This window comes from Camelina sativa, chromosome 5 (genome assembly GCF_030686135.1).
Source record: "Camelina sativa cultivar CO46 ecotype springtype chromosome 5, ASM3068613v1".
In the NCBI taxonomy this organism is placed as follows: Eukaryota; Viridiplantae; Streptophyta; class Magnoliopsida; order Brassicales; family Brassicaceae; genus Camelina; species Camelina sativa.
This window is the reverse complement of record NC_141884.1, coordinates 31,356,043-31,371,014: the sequence shown is the minus strand read 5'-3', so window position 1 is coordinate 31,371,014 and position 14,972 is coordinate 31,356,043. Positions and strand designations below refer to the sequence as shown.

The 14,972-nt window shown below is 33.5% G+C and overlaps 1 long non-coding RNA gene across 3 annotated transcripts; it reads left to right on the top strand.

The window, feature by feature from the left end:
* Nucleotides 1-924: 924 nt before the first annotated feature.
* On the top strand, nt 925-2,919 carry LOC104787281 (uncharacterized). Of its 3 annotated transcripts, XR_015557612.1 has the most exons (6): nt 955-1,234; nt 1,401-1,481; nt 1,635-1,705; nt 1,836-1,907; nt 2,056-2,162; nt 2,539-2,919. It is a non-coding gene; the product is annotated as an uncharacterized LOC104787281 (long non-coding RNA). The 3 variants fall into 3 exon arrangements; XR_767828.3 differs by lacking the exon at nt 2,056-2,162 and having other exon boundaries at nt 925-1,234; XR_767829.3 differs by lacking the exon at nt 2,539-2,919 and having other exon boundaries at nt 2,056-2,344.
* Nucleotides 2,920-14,972: the final 12,053 nt, after the last annotated feature.

Here is a 14,972-nt window from a genome sequence, read left to right as displayed (position 1 = left end):
ATTTGAGAAAAAACTGATGTGTCAGCTTTACAGAGCTTATGACACTTTTTATCAAATAACCCTCAAAACATCTACTTATTTACAACTTCCCGCCATTGTATTTATTAAAAAAACAAATCTATAATCTTCTCCTCTCACCTTATTATTATTTACATAAATATATCATTGACATTTATAAGACAATGTTCTTTCCTATAAGTTTTTAAAATGAAAAATTTAATTAACAATTAAAATCCAGAAATTTATAATCAATTTTATAACATATTTAATTATTAGAAATAAATTACATTTCACAAACAATAAAAAAATTATTCATTTATTTACCACATTTTTCTCATTGCATTTTTTAAACTTATGATTAGTTTAAATTAAATCGATTAGTCTAAAAAGTATTTTTTATCTATTTAATGGTATAGTGATGTATATGATAATGTGAATATAACATATATGGATATTATTTTTAGAAACACAAAAACACATCAAAAAATTCTACACCACCTTAAAATTCATTTCCAAGTTCAAATATTTCACGGGTAAAACGTATTTTACCGAAAGTAAACGCAAATTTGAATAAACAAAAAAAAAACTTTACTTACATATTTTGTTTCATACAAAATAAATCTTAAATCTCAAATAATAATTTTACTCATAATATTTTATTTAAATCGATTTATCTCGCACATAGTGCGGGTTGGTACCTAGTCCCTACTATTAATCGTAAAACATTGCCTGAAAAAAACCTTAGTTTTGTAAGAATTTACAATACAATACCATTACAATTATGATCAAATTTTCGATTTTTTAAAAGGGTACAAAGGAAATTTCCAAGCCGATGGAAACGGATAAAGACGCGGATCTTCTTTGACCCGTTTTAGTTTATTCCGGATCCTTTCCTTTAATCATGACCGTTGATTCACTTCGATCATATCCGTTAATTTAAAAACCTAAAAAGTGTTTCTCTCTCTCCCTATTGTCGCCGTCTCCAATTTTTTACAGAGTTTTTGTTAATTTCATAGGAGCTTTTCTACGCAACAACACTAGATCAGCAGAATTAAACATGAATTTTCAGTGGATTCAGCTTTATTTGATGTCTTCTTTTTTTCTCTTCTCAATCTCTTTGTTTCCTTCCAAACCCTAATCTCTCTTTTGTTTCATAATCAAAATCCAATTATTCTGTTCAATACATGTCGATGATGGCGGGTATACAAGCAGTGCGATGTTCTCGTGGTCACTGGTTTGTACATTTTCCCTAATTTTGATGTTCTTTATTAGAGTCCCTAATATTCTTCAACCTAATTTATAAAACCTTTGAATGTTCTTTTTCTGCTTTGATCGCATAAAGGTGTTAACTTTTCTTTTTTCAAAAAAATATTTCTCAGATTCTTTTGATATTTTTTCAGTTGTTGGGTGCCAAAAATTGAAAGACACCGAATGGTTTTTTGAGTATAACGGCGCAAGATACCTTACCAGAACTTGCAGAGGTCATTATTATTAGCTCTTCTTCTATTCATATTATTTGTTTCATATCCATTAAAAAATTGCGGTTTTTGTTGGACAAGTTAACATTTTTCAATTTTCAAAGGGCTTGAAGTTTTACTAATCAGTATGAATATGTTTGATGGGTTTGTTCTCAGATGGTGGAAAGAAAGCTGTTTTCCAAGAGATGTTTATGTTTACTTTGCTTGAAGGGCTTAGGGATCTTAAGGTTGCTAGCAATACACTCTCCACCGATGACTTCATTGGGAAATTCTTAAGGTTCCATATGTGTAATGCTTAAAAATTCCTGATTTGTATTTGGAATTGAGTATTTTGCATTGTTTGTTTGTTTTTGTTAGGATTCAATTGCAGAAGGTTCTTTCTCAGGGATATGACAATTGCACCTAAAATTTGCAGACTAAAACTGGGAGGTATGAACAATAGCTATACTTTGCTTTCTATTGCATTGACTTCATGTTTGGTAATTTATAGTTGCATGATGTACATTGGTCTAAGCTAATTTTGGTGATAGACTTGCTTATTATCAATGAAGCTTTTGATGTGATTTGTACTATATAGTGATTGAAGATGTAGTTCTCCCATGTTGTAGCTCCATGCTCGACCCTTCTGCGGTCCTGTTTGCGTTCTCGGCAGTTGCCCATGGCCCCATGATACTACACATATCAGTATACTTTGGTTTAGCTATGTTATAGCGTGCATGTTTTTTTATTTAAATAATTTGCAGAATTTTTTGTTGTGTAAGTTGCATGTTCTGTTTCCTAGAATATGAGTGATAATTGATTTTAGAGGATTTACTTTGTACTTGTGCATTTTAAAATCAGGAAAAACAATGCTTTGCTTTTGTCCACTCCTTCCATAAGTTGAATTCTCAACTCCACTGTTGAAAATGTTTATTGTTTTCATTGTTCTCAAAATTCAACTTACATTAGTACAATGGTTTTAGTTTATATGATTTCATGATTGGTATTGGGTATTTTATTAAAGTAATATCGAGTATCAATATGGTATTGAGAATTTAACTATAGTAACACATATTTGCAGAATTTTCTCATGGGTGGTTGAGTTAGTTCATCCTTTTAAACGTTACAAGATATGTCATTGCGTGTGAATGTTCGATAAAGTTAAACAGAGGAGCTTGGACTGATCATGAAGACAAATCTAGGAGTAAAGAGATTTCGTCACCCATCAAACATATGTACAGAGTACTTGCTTTTGTACTCAATTTTCAACACAAATGACAAAGTATGATAATTGGTCGAGACTGAGCCTGCTGGAGAAAGTGAAGGGTATACATTTTTCTATACATAAAGGATTTATGTTCAATTGTTTTGTTGAGCACGTACACTTTTTATTATTAAACAACACTGGACATATTGGATAAACTAAATTGTTTGAAATCAAATAAAAAAATGGATTTGACAAGATGCCACTGAGTTTTGATTCAAATAAATTGCTGTACTTTCCCATTTATATTTTGTCATAGATTATTGAAATAAAAATATCTGAATTTTTTGATGTTACAAGAATACATTAGAAATCAAATGTAAATTTACGACAAATGATATTGGACTAAATAATGGTAATAGTTAAGTTGTAAATATGGCAAAAGAATAGTTTTTGTTTCTTATGAAGTATCAAAAAAACTATTTTATAGGGATTTCTTATTTCTTATGAAGTATCAAATAAAAACTATGTTATAGGGATTTCTTATTTCTTATGAAGTATCAAATAAAAACTATTTTATAGGGTCATAAATTATGGAAACGTGATTAATTATTATTCTTAATTGTAGGGATTTCATTTTTGCCATAATTAAATATTTTTTTAAGTAAAACAAAACAAAAATTATGGAAATGTGCTTAAGCAGGGATAAAAATCTTTAAGTGGTTGCTATATTTGTATCCTGATTTATACATAAAATTTTAATTTTAATAATTCCATAAAAATAGCTTTAATTCTTACCAATTATAATTTCAATTATCAATTTGTGCCGAAATCATATATAAAATTTTAAAGTACATACTTTAAGAAACAATAATTAAATTTTTAGAAAAATCCAGTTTATTTATGGTATTAAGACGAGAAATAATATATGTAAATTGAAACGGGTAAATTTGAATAATGAAAAACAATATATTGAATAGCTTTCACTAATTTGAATAAGGATTAACCATGCCATAGGCAGTTAACGACTTTAGAACAGAGACTTTGAAAATTAATTATATAGTTTTTAAAAATTATAATAATTTTTGGATAATTTCAACTAACTAAGATATATATATATATATATATATAACGGAGAAATATGGTATCCCGTCTAAATTTCTTACCCCATCTTATTTAGTAAATATTGTTTAACGAGTAATTATTAAAAAAGGGAACGAATATATGACAAAAAAATTTTGATGGATAAGGGATGAGACGAGACTGGATAAGACAAGACGAGATGAGACGGGATGAGTCGGGATGAGTCGGGACGAGAGGGGATGGGACGGGACTGGACGTGTTTCCCGTTCCAAAGTAAATACCTTTAGGGTTAAATTTTTAAAAATTTACATTAAAAAGAATGCACATGTGCTATTGCATCCATGTCAATATAATTCTTAGTCATTTTACGAACTTAAAATTTGTATGAAAATATTTTGTCTCGTGCTGTAGCACGGGTTACTACCTTCAGACGGGTGTTTTGAGAATTTTTTTAGTATTTTTGATAATATTTTGAGAGTTTTGAGAATTATAATTTCTACTAACTATAGGAATTAAACATACAAATGGAGAATACATGTATTTTGTCTAAATTCTTAGCCAAAATTTATTAATAACATTATTACATTGATAATTCTTTAAAATAAAATGGTTATGGGACAAAAAATTTATAATGGGATGGATCAGAACGGAAAAGGGATACCCGTAACAAAATTACTTTAACATTTTCAACAAACACGGGCTGTCTTTGATTATTATGGATGGATTGCAAAAAATTGTATATTTTCCAGCTATTGAAGATGATGATCATATTTATTTTCGGTATGGGTTACGGTATTCTACATATACACTAAAATATTGACAAAACACCGTGAAAGAGTGACCAACTAATTTTAATGAAAAAAATATTACTATTATACAATTTCAATTTTCCAACCGAAAAATGTTTATTATATTAATGAATATATGTTTTACCAGTATTGTTTTAAGTAATTTAATTTACTAATTGAATACATATACTTTAAAAAAAATAATTAAATTTTGAGAAAATTCCAGTTTATTTATGGTATTAAGACGAGAAAGAGTATATGTAAACTGAAACGGGTAAATTCGAATAATGAAAAATAATATATTGAATAGTTTTTTTAAAAAAGGGACATAAAATTTAGATTAAAGTACAAAATAAAAAATATAGGTAGATGAATTCAAGTATCAAGCTTTCACTAATTTGGATAAGGATTGACTATACGACAGGTAATTAACGACTTTGGAATGGGTACTTTAAAAATTTTTGTATTTTTAAAATAGTTATATAGTTTTTGAAAATTATATTTTTTTGGATAATTTCAACTAACTAAATACAAAAAAATCAACAGAAAACTCATGTATCCCATCTAAATTTCTTACCCAATCTCTTTTAGTAAATATTGTCTAACGAGTAACTATTTAAAAGAGAACGAACATAAGACAAAATATTATGATTGATACGGAAAGAGACGGGATGAGACGAGACTGGATGAGACAAGACGAGATGAGACAGGATGAGACGGGATGAGAGCTGATGAGTTGGGACGTGAGGAAATGGAACGGGACTGGACGTGTTTCCAAATCCAGAGGAAATTCGTTTATGTTTAATATTTTTTTAATTTAAATGAAAATAACGCACATGTACTATAGCATCCGTGTACGCACATGTACTATAGCACTCGGTTAATATAATTTTACTCATTTACGAATTTAAAATTTATATAAAAAAATTTTGTCCCGTGCTACTGCACGGGTTACTACCTAGTATATATTAATAGAGAAGCATTCTTGAAAAAATGTTGATGTGTCATCGCCAGAGAGCTCGAAGCATATTTTAGCAAATAAACCCTATTAATTAATCCTAATTACATCTATGCCATTACAGACTTAAATAAAAATTCATTAAATAAATTAAACTATTTGTAGTCATTTAATTTGGAACTATATTATACTTCTTAAAAAAACAACAAATTAATTTCTTTAAAATTTTTAGTAATTATTCATGTTTTATTAAAATAAATTTCATACAATTTTTTTCACCTCGTTAAAATTATTATTTACTTTCAAATATTTCACGGGTGAAACATATTTTTATATAAAATAAAGGTAAATTTGAATAAAACAAAAAAAAAGAATTATTTACATATTTTATTTTATACAAACAAATATCAAATCCCAAATAATAATTTAGTTTGAATTGGTTTATTCGCACTATGTGCGGGTTGTTACCTAGTTCCCTATATATTAATAGAGAAATATTTTGTGAAAAAGCTGACATGTCGTCGGCAGAGAGCTCGAGACATATTTTTGTATTTTGCACTCATTAGTTAATATTATTTACAATTCATGATATTATATATTTCATCAAAAAAAAATTAAAACAATTTTTTATTTTCCAAATTAAATAACGTTCACCTCTTTTCCTAACATACTTTTATATATATTTCAAAATTCACATATCAAACCTTATATCTAATTTAATTAGTAAAAATACTCATATCTTTACATTAAAATACCAAAATACATTTTTAAAAAAATACAAAAACATAATTTCATTTTTTCCAATGTACATAATTTCATTTTTATATATAACTATATCTTAGTGTTTAATATTAATATTTAACAATTATGTAATATAAATTGTTATGAAAAACATTTTAATAAAACAGGAAAATGATTAATTAAAAAAAAAAAACGAATTCAGTTTGATTATGGAGCAACTCATTGTTTCATTACCCTGCAGTGCGTTGAGAGCGCCAATATCAGAAGAGATCACGAAGAGCGATCATTGTTGTTAGAGTCGCGGGAGGCGAGTTCTTGAGGGTTGCTTGGATGGGCGAGAGGTGTTGATATTCAGATTGCAGGAGAGTTAATGCCAGCAGATTTGGTGATCAGTACCGAAGAGTTGTATGATGTGATCCTTGGTATGGATTGGTTGCATTGCCACAGGGTACATCTGGATTTTCATTGGGCTAGAGTAGTTTTTGAGCTTCCAGAAGGGAATTTGGTATTTGAGGGAGTGCAACCAACTTCGGGGAGTCTCATAATCTCGACCATGCAGGCAGGGAAGATGATCGAGAAGGGATGCAAGGCCTATCTGGTTACAATCTCGATGCTGGAGTTAGTGGGACAGTCTACGGTTGGAGGTATTCAGGTTGTTGAGGAGTTCGAGGATGTCTTCCAGTCATTGTAGGGGTTACTACCATCTCGGTCTGACCTCTTTACGATTAAGCTGGAATGAGAAAGGGATTCATTCGTCCTCGCGTTTCACCTTGGGGAGCGCTGATATTGTTCGTTAAGAAGAAGGAGGGGAGTTTCCGCTTGTGCATTGATTATCGGGGTCTGAACCGGGTCACTGTGAAGAACAAGTATCCTCTTCCCAAGATTGATGAGTTGTTGGATGAGTTGAGAGGTGCTACCTAGTTCTCCAAGATTAATTGGTTCCAGGTTATCATTGGATTCTGATAGATGAGGCAGATGTGAGAAAGATGACTTTTAGGACGATGTATGGGCATTATGAGTTCTTGGTGATGTCTTTCGGGTTGACCAATGCATCAGCAGCGTTCATGAGATTGATGAACAGTGTGTTCCAAAACATTTTGGATGTGTATATTATCATCTGCATCGACGATAATCTGGTATACTTTAAAAGTCCTGAAGAGCATGCGGTGCATTTGAGAGGAGTGTTGGGGAAGCTGCGGGAGCAGAAGCTGTATTGCTAAGTTGAGCAAGTGCAGTTTTTGGCAGAGCGAGATGGGATTTATAGGTCACATTGTTTCGATAGAGGGAGTCTATGGATCCAGAAAAGATTTAGACCATTAGGGATTGGCCTATACTGCAGAATGTCACAAAGATCAGGAGTTTCCTTGGTTTGGGGGGTTACTACAGGAAGTTTGTGAAGGGGTTTGGAAGTAAGGCACGACCGATGACTAGGTTAACGGAGAAGAATGTTCCTTTTGTTTGGTCACAGGATTATGAGGAGGGATTCGCAAGCCTGAAGGAGATGATGACTACTTTGCCAATGTCGGCATTGCCATAGCAGAATGAGCCATATGTGGTTTATACAGATGCTTCTAGAGTTTGCTTGGGGTATGTGTTGATGTATCTTGAGAAGGTTATTGCCTACGCTTCACGGTAGTTGCGGAAGCATGAGGACAATTATCCTACTCATGAGTTGGAGATGGCTACTATGGTTTTTGACCTGAAGATTTGGAGGTCTTATCTTTATGGCAGAAAGGTACAAGTGTTTACAGATCATAAGAGCCTGAATTACATTTTCACTCAGCCTGAGCTGAATTTGAGGTAGAGGCAGTGGATGGAGTCGATGGCAGATTATGATCTGGAGATAGCTTACCACCCTGGTAAAGCTTACTTGGTTGCAGATCCCCTAAGTCGGAATCAGGCGGCTTCAGCTAAGCATTAGGATATGGAGACTCTGATTGGAGAGATTAATGCATTGAGGTCTTGTGTTGTTTCTCATGAAACGTTAGGTTTGGAGGCGGCTGTCCAGCAGATCTTCTGAGTAGAGTGCGGTTACTCGAGAGATGTCGATTCGGAGTATCATGTGTCCGCCAATGGTACCATTATTGTGCACGGTCGGATCTGTTTGCCCAAAGATGAGGAGTTGAGGCAGGAGATTCTGAGGGAGGCTCATGCGAGCATGTTCTCCATTCATCCATGAGCGACTTAGATGTACCGTGACCTCAAACAGTAGTATCATTAGGTCAGGATAAAGAAGGATGTAGCTAGTTGGGTCACAAAGAGCGATGTTTGCCATCTAGTGAAGGCTGAGCATCAGGTTTCAATTTTCTTGTTGTAGATTTTGCCCATTTAAGAACGAAAGTGGGACATGTTCACGATGAACTTCATCGTAGGCTTGTCAGTGACTTGGAATTTTGATGCGATTTAGGTCATTGTGGACTAGTTGACTAAGTCGGCACATTTTCTGGCCATCAAGAAGACCAATGGGCAGCAGTTGTAGTTAAAAAATATGGGAAGGAGATAGTCAGATTGTATGGTGTGCCTACGAATATTGTGTCTGACAGGGATTCCAAGTTCACTTATGTGTTTTTTAGAGCGTTTTAGGCAGAGATGGGCACAAAGGTGCATATGAGTACAACCCACCATCCTCAGACAGATGTGTAGTTGGAGAGGACGATCTAGACTTTGGAGGATTTACTAAGGATTGTGTGCTGGATTGGGGTGGTCACTGGGCTGATCATCTAAGCTTGGTAGAGTTTTCTTAGAACAACAACTACCAGGCTAGTATCAGGATAGCTCTTTATGAGGCGTTGTATGGGAGGCCATGTCGTACACTGTTATGGTGGACTCAGGTGACAGGGAGAAGCATATATGATGTAGCTTTTGTTCAAGATACCTTGGAGAAGATTCGGGTTCTGAAGCTGAACATGAAGGAGGCTCAGAATCGGCAGAGGTGTTATGCCGATAAGAGGAGGATGGATCTTGAGTTTCAGGTTGGTGATAGACTGTACCTCAAGATGGCCATGTTGCATAGTCCGAACAGGTCATTGTCAGAGACTAATCTGAGTCCAAGGTACATGGGTTCGTTTAGAGTGGTTGAGTGGGTGGGACCGATTGCATATAGGCTGGAGTTGCATAAGGTCTTCCATGTGTTGATGTTTCGGAAGTGTCTTCACGAGGATGATCAGTTGTTGGCTAAGATTCTTGAAGATCGTCAGCCCAACATGACTTTGGAGGCGAGGCTGGTGAGGGTTCTCGAGAGGAAAGTCAAAGAACTTGAGAGGAAGAAAGTTCCTTTGATAAGAGTCCTGTGGGACTGTGATGGTGTTGAGGAAAAGACTTGGGAGCTAGGATCGAGGATGAAGGCAAGGTTCAAGAAGTGGTTTAAGAAGCAGGTCAAGGCTTGAGCTTGTTTAGCCTGGGTCCCAGTTGTTGTGGTAGTTGTTGGTAAGGTGAAGTCCGTGTCTGGAGCGGAATGAAGTATTGCAGCTCATCTCTCTTCATACTTGGTCGCTTAGGGGTGGTTGTTGTGCGACTAAGTAAAAAGAAGAGGTGGTATTCCGGGTACGTGTTTTTAAGTGAAGCTTGTTCTTGGAAGTGAAAAGTTTCTAGAAGTGGAATTCAAAAGTGGAAAGTTCTAAAAATGGAAAGTCTTATGTTAGTTAGAATTTGTCTATTTTTAGAGGTTGTGGACCATGGTGGTGCTTTTGTGGTCTTTGTGACGGACATTTTGAGTCATTGTGTAGCCCTTGTGGCGGTCTTTTGAGATATTGTGTGTCCCTTGCGGGGAGCTCTTTAGCCAATTGTGTGGCCTTTGTCGCGGGTTATTTAGCTACTAATGTCTGTTTAGGCGGTCCTTTGGGATGTGTGGCTTGTTTAGGCGGTCCTTTGGGACGTATGGTCTTTGTGACGGTCCGTCGAGATGTGTGGCATGTTTAGACGGTCCTTGAGGATGTGTGGTTAAATGACCCGACCTTTTTTTTTAATATAAGAAATAACTAGTGATCCCATACTCACTGACATCCTAACCCTAATAAAACACAACAGCAGAAATAACTCATCATTAAGCCAATAACATCAAACCAGCAATTATCTAATAACTAATAAACTAATAATAAAATATCCAACAATTCCAAATAACTAACATGAACCAATGAACCAGCAATCCTAGGAAACATTCTAAAGACTCAATTCTAGCAACCTAACAAAATCTAGACATCAACCAATCGAGCCACTAGAATATCCTCCTCTTCATTGTCTTGATTCCACGATCACACTTTGCCTGCACCACATACAACAATTGAGATGCATGAGTATTGTCATAAACACTCAGTGAGGCAATCCTCCTATCTACTGGGCTATACTCCTATCTACTAAGAAATCTCCAATCAATAAACAATAAATAACACAATCAAACCATGCAACAAATGAAGTTCAGCCGCTAATGAATGATGGTGTCGACTGACACCCTCCTAGTGTCGATCGATACTGAAACCTTGCGAAGGTTGTGTTGACCGACCCACTCCTTGTGTCGATCGATGTAGCCACCTAGTGTCGACCGACACACTCTTGTGTCACCCGACACCTGCACGACATTTCCCAAAAACCCTAATTCGCGTCGACCGACAACTCCACATGCATTGATCGATGCTCGTTAGGTTTCTCGCATCGTCCTCGCATTTGTGTCGACCGACGCACTCCTTGTGTTGATTGACACAGATGTCGAGCATCATTTTCCTCGAAGCTTCAAGCCATATCTCCTTTCCCAAACGCACCAAACTCAATCCAGGGTCACACAGGAGTCTCACAAAGTCTTAGGAACCACAAAATTGCTCCAAAAAACAAAGGAATCAACCACACAACACATGAACACAAAAAATTAGAGAATCTCAAGCTTAGATAAGCCATAGTCATGCACTCACCTTTGCAACAATATGATTCTGAGCAACAAACGACGATAACACACTCCTAGCAAGCTTCTATCATGATTCTAGCCTCAGATTCTCCACTCCACATGAAGAATCTCTCAAGAATTGCACCAAAATCTCCAAAACTCTCAAGAACAACTTTTCACTTTTTCTAAACTCTCTGGAAACAACAATAGAGGCTAAAAATTCTCAAAGTCGTCGAGTTCCCACTTTTTATACCCGACCTTAGGGTTTTCCTAAGTAAACCCCAATGAACCAACGATTTAAAACCAAAATCAGCTAAACCGCAGATGCTTGTGTTGACCGAAACACCATCCCCAAGAACACTCTTGGATCGAAAATGTTATAATTCTCCCCCACCAACATAGATTCGTTCTCAAATCTCGAACAAACAGCAGCCAAGGACTCTCGTGCAACCGTCTCCATGGCCCACACCTCCTCTGACCGATATACGAAGGTTACTTCCAGGCGATAGACTTACATTCCATGTATTATTTGCTCTCTGAGTTTTGGACTTTTCTTTACTCATAGGTGTCAACCTTAAGTTTTTATTAGTTTCTCATCAGGTCTTAGCTTGTGTGTTATAATATTGGCTCCTCATCAAGCATTTGCTTGCGTGCCATAATATTAGCTTATACTTTTTTTTGTTTATAAGAACTAATTTCTTTTCTTTTGGTTAATAAAGAGGAGATTTGTTTATGATAAATTAATGTGAATAATGAGAAAAATGATAATAATTAGGAGAGAGAAAAAGACATATGTCAAGTATTAAAAGTGTCAAATGTCAAAAAGTTTGGTCGTGAAATTTGAACAATACTTGGGTTCACCCCTAGGGGTGAACCTCTCTATTCACCCCCTTATAAAATAAGAAAATAAAATCTGTATACATTATTATAAAATTAAAAACTTAAACCGCTTTTTAATAAACTCAAACCGACATATATGAAATCTAAACCCTAACCATCTCATTTGTGAATCCAAACCGATATATAATTTCGTTCTACTTGTAAAATCTAAACCCTAACCATCTCATTTGTGAACCCAAATCGACATATAATTTTGTTTTAATTGTGAAATCTAAACCCTAACATCTCATTTGTGAACCCAAACCGACATATAATTTTGTTATACTTGTAAAATCTAAACCCTAACCATCTCATTTGTGAACCCAAACCAACATATAATTTCGTTCTAATTGTAAAATCTAAACCATAACCACCTCATTTATAAACCCAAACCGATATATAATTTTGTTTTAATTGTAAAATCTAAACCCTAATCACTTCATTTGTAAACCCAAACCGACATATAAGTTTACTCTAGTTTTAAAAATATAAACCAAACCAAATATTTAACTTTCCTTAATTAAAAGTATACAGAATTTGTTTCCTTAATTTGGGTTGCTTTTTAATTTAATTTTGATTTATTTTTTAAATGAAATATTAGATGGAAGATTCTGATTGGTTGAGAGAAGAGGAGGTGAATGGAGAGGTTCACCCCTAGGGGTGAACCCAAGTGTTTTTCAATAATCTGGGGTCGATGTTTTGAGAATTTAAAAAAATGGATGATGTAATAATTTAGATATCCTTTATCCTATAAAACACAAGTCATCTATCCACTAATATTAAGACACATCAGAATTTATTTTAGTTTAAATTTTAAATAAAAATCAAAACAAATATACACAAAATGGTGCAACTAAGAAAAATAAAAGTAAATTGCCTAAATCCCTAAATTTATGCACACCGCAACCAATACAATCAAGAATCAAGATAAAACTATAACACAATATATCTATAACCGTTTCATATTCTATTTAACTCCAGTTTAATTCAACTTCTTCTCTATTTGATATTTTCGTTGTGTTTCTTTTCATCGTGTTTTTCTTCTCTATTTGTTTTATTTTTTCCTTGAAAAAGCTGGAAAAAGAAGATCATGAAAACATTTCTCCGGCGAGAAGAAGATTATACGAAGACTTAGGGGGGTGTATTCAACTTAACATTTTAATTGTTTGTGTAAAAGTTACAAATCCTAGGTTATTCAATCATGAATTTAAAAAGTCTCATGAAATCCACTGTTATCTAACTGATGATTTAAAAATCTACTTTAAAATTCACTGTTATTCAAAACAGTTTGTGGATTTTGATTTTAATAAGTTTTATGGATTATGAAGGATTTGAGATGATTTGTTTAGTTAAAAATACATAAATCCAAATCTCATGGTTTTAGGTGGGATTTGAAAGAATTTTACCATAAATCATATCAACTTCCCTAACATCTATCAAAATTCCAAATTTCTTAAATCCCATAAAGTCTTCCAAAATCATTGTTTCAATATACCCCTTAATAGTATTGGAGTTTGGGTATTATGAGTTATTGCCGGTTAATGATAATTAGGTTTTAATTTAATTTACTCAAAAAGTCAAAAGTAATTGTATTGAAAATAAACAATATGAAAAGGATTATACGGCAGAGAGACTAATTGGCGTCATCTACGGCTACCATTACCATCCAAAAATATAAACATGAAGAGAAGTGGATTTGGATTTGAAGATAATAGCATCGTGTAGAGAGTAGGGTTAAAGGCTTTCCCGCCCATGTGGCCATGAGATATGTAATGCGACGTAGAGACAATGTCAATTTTCTAGATTACGACGTAGAGACAATGTCAATTTTCTAGATAATATATAGTATATATATATATATATATATATATCATTTAAATGCTTTGAGTTTTCTTCTTTTTGTTACTTTTATGGGTTGTCGATAAATCTTTTCACCTCCTCCATCGTTACTCCTTGAAAAGCAAAATGCCGATTGGACCAAGTCCCATGTTATCATGATTCATCTTCGTTAAGTATCAACTAAACTAGTCAGAAATAACAATGCAATGATACTTTTTACATTTGTTGTATATACCTGACTTCGTCTCTCATCATTTGTATTAACTGAAACAATCGATACTTCTCATTTAATGTGAATAAATGCTGATTGTAATAGTCTTACTTCATCGATCCAATTTTATTTTTCCATAGCAATATAGGTATATCGTATATGCATGGCTGTCTCAAACTTTATAGAGACTTAGGTTAAAAGATCTAGACTTTAGTATATTGGTGTAATCTGTTTTTTAGAATAATGAAATTTGAAAAGTAACTTCTTAATTTCTGATTAAATTTCGAAATTTATTTCTTCAGATAACTAGGAACATAATAAATATCATTATATTTTCCAATAAAAATAAAACTTTTTTCTTAAAATCATAGTCCGTTCATTTTTTAATATATCCATTTGATTGTAAAGATATTTTTATAAAACTCTTGGTGGAAAACTCTTAAGAGTTTTGATTCTATTTTTTAGCAAAGCGTATTCTATTAAATTGCAGGAGAAAATAAACTTTACGTATTCAAACCTGAACCCGTCGTATAGCGGCATCTTTAACTTCACCGCTAATGGAATTATAACATCCTTGATAACCGGTCCAAAATGTATATATATCTAGTCCCATCTTTACCCGTTTTCATCAGCACGGCTTTGACTCTATGGATTGGCCGGATAGTTGGTTGAAAAGGAAGATACAAGTTATTAATATATAGTTCTAAGCAAACTTTTGTTCAACATACGTGGGACGAACAATATTGTTAATCTGTAATCATTCAATTATAAACATGAAGATCGTTAGAAAAGAAGAATAACGTGTTTCTTCTTTATATGTGTTTCATTTAATCTTAGGATTATATATAGATTCTTTGGGTTTTTAATTTATGAATCATGTAAAAAATTAATTAGTAAATTAAAATTTATATATCTATATATTCAAAAGTTTTCTAAGGT